This window comes from Chrysochloris asiatica, unplaced genomic scaffold, assembly GCF_000296735.1.
Source record: "Chrysochloris asiatica unplaced genomic scaffold, ChrAsi1.0 scaffold00075, whole genome shotgun sequence".
NCBI classification, from domain to species: Eukaryota; Metazoa; Chordata; class Mammalia; order Afrosoricida; family Chrysochloridae; genus Chrysochloris; species Chrysochloris asiatica.
The window spans coordinates 10,576,862-10,581,698 of NW_006408593.1; positions in this window are offsets into that span (position 1 = coordinate 10,576,862).

Here is a 4,837-nt window from a genome sequence, read left to right on the forward strand (position 1 = left end):
AAAAAGAGGAAGACCCCCAACGAGATGGATTGGCACAGTGGCAGTAGCAATGGGCTCAAACGTAGCAAAGATTGTGAAGTTGGCATAGGACTAGGCAGTGTTTTGTTCTGTTGTGCATAGGGTCTCTATGAGTCGGTACTGACTCAACAAGAACAACAGCAACAATTTTTCTCCTATGGAGTGGCTGGTGAGTTCCAACCACTAACCTTTCATCCCAGCACTTCACCACTGCACTACCAGGCCCCCGGTCATTGGGGAAGTGAATGGTACTGCCATCATTGACTTAGGTTAATCTGAGCCACAGACATTAGACCCACAACAGTGGACTTCAAACATGCCAGTGATCATAAAGATGGCGCAAGGTCAATGACTTTTCATTTTGTTATGCATAAGGGCACCATGAGTTGGAGAGCTGACTTAACGGCAACTACCAACAGCCGCAATCTGAGCCCATCCCTGCAACTTGGGCCTTCCCTGAGTCACAGCAGGCCTGCTCTTGCCAAAGCCTTACCAATGATGGAGTCAACATGCTACCTTTAGAAAGTTCTATAGGAGGGACCACCTGGGAAAATGTGTTCTACTGGCCCTGCACATCCGAGGATGCTTCGGTGAAAACATCTCAGCAGATGAAAGTGTGAAACTCTACTATTACTCAGCAAAGAGCCTTAGCTAGCTGGACCGCAGTCCCGTCGGCTGTAAACTTAGGGGCTGGGCAAGGATGGAGGTCTCTATCTGGGAGTTCCTGGTCCCTAAGACCCCTGGTTAAACATTAGACTGTTAACCAGAAGGTAGTTTGAAATCTACCAGTAGTTCTGCTTAAGGAAGCTATGACAGTTGGCTTCTATAAAGAGTAAAGTGCTGGCATCCCTATGGGGAAGGTCAGCTCTGTCCCATAGAGCTGCTATGAGTTGGCATCTACTTGGTGACTTTAGTTATGTGTTTGGACCCTTGGAGATATTTTTCTTTATTTTAGTTGTTGTTAAGTGCTGTCCAGCCCTTTCCGACTCATAGTGACCCTGTATAGGGTTTCTGAGGAGCAGCTGGTGAGCTTGAACCACCAACCTTGCGATTCACACCAACCTTGCTCTCCAGCGAGTTAACCCGCACCACACACCAGAACCATATAAATCCATATAGAAATATACACACACTATAAAAGCATGGTTCAATGTACTTTTTAAACTTGACATCCATGGGACTACCACCTACATCAAGAACCTGAACATGACCAGCAAGCACCCTAGAAGGTTCTGCCATGCCCTCGCCATTCATTCCAAGGATAACCGCTGCTTCACCTCTAGTGCCCTCATTTTGCCTACTTATTTTTTCAAACTTTACAATGTAAATTGAATCATATGTACAGTATGCCCTTTTTGGGGATTGGTCTCACTAGCTCAGCATTACGACTTATTCATTGTATAGCATGTGGGCTCCTAGTGTGGCACTGTAGGATCAGCACTGGACTGCGAGCCACAAGGTCAGCAGCTGCAGCCCACCAGCAGCTTCTCAGAAACCTTATACAGGGTCGCTCTGAGTTGGAACTGACTCAATGGCACTTAACAACAACAACAATATAGTATAGCATGTAGTTATAGTTGATTAGTTTTCATTTCTATATAGTAGCTCTTTACTGAAGCTATCAAATGTTTTCATTTATACTTTTTGAGTATTATTAATAAAGTTGCACATTTTTTTTATAAAGCATATTGGCCATTTGTCTCTCTTCTCTTGCAGATTGCTTGTTTTTGCATTTTTCTGTTAAAACAAAAGTAGCTTCATGAGGAGTGTAAATTTCCCTTTGATTAGGCAGGATAAGTGAATGGAAATGCCACATTTCTTTGCTTTTGTCTAGAATAATAGCAACTAATTAATGTGTTAACCTGGCTACCACATAACTTATGTGTATGGGAAAACTAGGAAAATGAATTGTTAAATAATGCATGCAGCCTATTTAAAGACAAAATATTTCAAAATAAGGATCCAAGAGAAAAGGGAAATTGGCTGCTGTGTAGTAGAAGCTTTGTAGTAGAAGTATTGGAGCTCTTACTGACCAACTGATTCATCCGTTCATTAAATATGTACTTTGTACTTGTACTGAGTATCACCTGTGTGGAATCCTGGTGTGGCACTGTGAGTTAATGCGCTGGACTGCAATGTCGGTTTGAACCACAAGGTCAGCGGTTCAAGATCACCAGCCGCTCCTTGTAAATCCTATACAGGGTCGCTGTGAGTCAGAATCAACCTGATTGTACTAACAGCCACCACCACCACCTATAGAAAGTGTCCCTGCATGGTGCAAGTGGTTCCAATTCACCCAGAAGAACCTTGGAAGGAAGCTTAGCAATCCACTTCTGAAAAATAAGCCATTAAAAACTCATCAGCACAGTTCTGTTCTGATATACATGGCTCATCTTGAGTTGGAATTCACTGGGTGACAACTGGTTTTGACCATTTATGTGTCTAGTACTTAGGAGGTATTTTGAAGTCCTCCTTTTTCCCATCCAAGGAGACTTGGTGGCACAATGAATTAAGTGCTGGGCTGCTAACTGCAAGGTTGGCAGTTCAAACCCATCAGCTGCTCTTAGGGAGAAAGATAAGGTTGTCTGCTCCTATAAAAATGACAGAACCCTATGGAGAAGTTCTACTCTGGGGGAACTATGAGTCAAGAGTCAGAATGTACATAAAAGAAGATTTGGGTTTGGAGTTTGGTTTTGGGTTTTCCTCCCAACCAGCTACTTGGATCTTAGTACCTACTGACAAGTAAGTGAAGATGGTGGGACATTAGAAACTATCTTTTCTAGCAATTTCTACACTAAGTCAATATAAACAGTTTCTTTAAAGGATTTTAAAGTAATTTGTTTTTTCCTTTTCTCATCATCAAAAAGAAGAAAACAGCACTATAAGTCCACCCTCTGGGACTAACGACTAGTGATACCTCAGACTATAAATCCATGTATTTATGTATATGGGAGTCTTGGTGTGTTGCTGAACACTTTATTGCAAGGTTTAAACTCACCAGCTGCTCCTCAGAAACTGTATACAAGGTCGCTGTGAGTTGGAACCAACTTGACCACACTTAACAACTTATACACACACACACACACACACACACATATATAAATTTTTCAGAGCAGTCATTTTGTATTTTTTTTTTTTATAACTTTCGTTGTTATTTAACAATATGCTGAAAATAGCTTTTCATGTCAATCAATATTTGGTTCCAGAATTGTTAATTGCAGTGTAATATTTCACTGTTTGGTTATATATGAACTCCCTGTTTGGGAGGTTTCATTCCTTCTTCCTTCTCCTCAGTGTTGTGAACAGATCTTTGCACATAACTTCATTCCTCAGGCTAGTTTCCTGGATGTGGGGCTGCTCCTAAGGGTTTGCTGATTTCAAAGCTGTTGAAATGTGCTACCAGCTTGGCCTCCTGTCTGCACTCGGGCCAGCAGGTGGGGGGGTATCCTGACTCCCCCACACCCTTACCAACACTGAATATGATTGAGATCTTTACTTTTTGTCAGTTTAAGAGAGGGGAAGTGATATTTATTTGCTTTAGTTTATATTTTGTTTTGAGGATTTCTAAGGTTGCATATGTTTTTCTGTGTAGCGTATTGGCCTTTTGTCTTTCTTCCTATGTAAATTGTTTATTCACGTTTGACTTAGTTATACAGTACAGATATAATAGAAATACTGCAAGTGGGTGGCTTTAACAAATCCATTTTTCTCTCACAGTTTGGCGGTGGTGGTGGTGATGTGCTGTGGAGTTGGTTCTGACTCATGGTGACCCTGTATAGGGTTTCCGAGGCTGTCTGTCTTTAAAGGAGCAGAAAGTCTCATCTTTCTCCGGTGGAGGGCTGGTAGATTTGAACCGCTGACTTGACAGTTGGTAGCCTGATTCATAACCCAATACACTACCAGAGCTCCTTCTCTTGTGGTTTTGGGGGCTAGAAGTCAGAATTCAGCATGCTAGCTCTGTGGGGAAGCTTTCTCTCTCTCTGTGCTCAGAGTTTAAGGAGGGAAGTCCTGTCTCCATTCAGCATCTCTGGGCCCGGTGTCCCCTGGAGATCTCTGTGTCTTGGCATCAATCTTCCCCGGGTCTAGGAGATTCCTAGTGCAGGAATGCTGGGTTCAAAGGACACACTCGGCTCCCTGCTCTTCTTTCTTGATAGTGGGCCCCTCTCATCTCTGCTTGGTTGTTGAACCCCTTTATCACCCAAAGCATATTGACTCAACACACAGCCTAATCCAGTAGATTACACCCGCCCTCGTTAATGTCATACAGGTGAGGAGAATTACATCCGATCATAAACTGAAGGATGATTACATAATAATGAGGCTCACGGTTCAGCACCGTGGACGACGTGTTTTCGGAGGACAAAATTCAATCCATAAAACTATTTATAAATTATTTTTTTTCTATTGTGGTGACGATCTTTATAGCATGTTGTTGTTGTGTGCCATTGAGTCAGTTCCAACCCATAGCAACCCTGTATAGGGTTTCCAAGGAGCAGCTTGGTGGATTTGAAATGCTGACCTTGTGGTTCACAGTCCAGTGCTGACCCTACAGCACCACACTGGGAGTCTTCTTTATAGCATTGTTGTTGTTGTTATGTGCCGTGGAGTCAGTTACAACTCATAGCGACCCTGTACAGGGTTTCTGAGGCCGCAAATCTTAACAGGAACAGAAAGCCTCATCTTTCTCCCACGGAACAGCTGGTAGTTTTGAATTGCTGACCCTGAGGTTCTCAGCCCAATTCGTAACCACTACACTACCAGAGCTCCTACCTTGTTGTTGTTGTCAGGTGCCATCGAGTTGGAACCGACTCATAGCGAC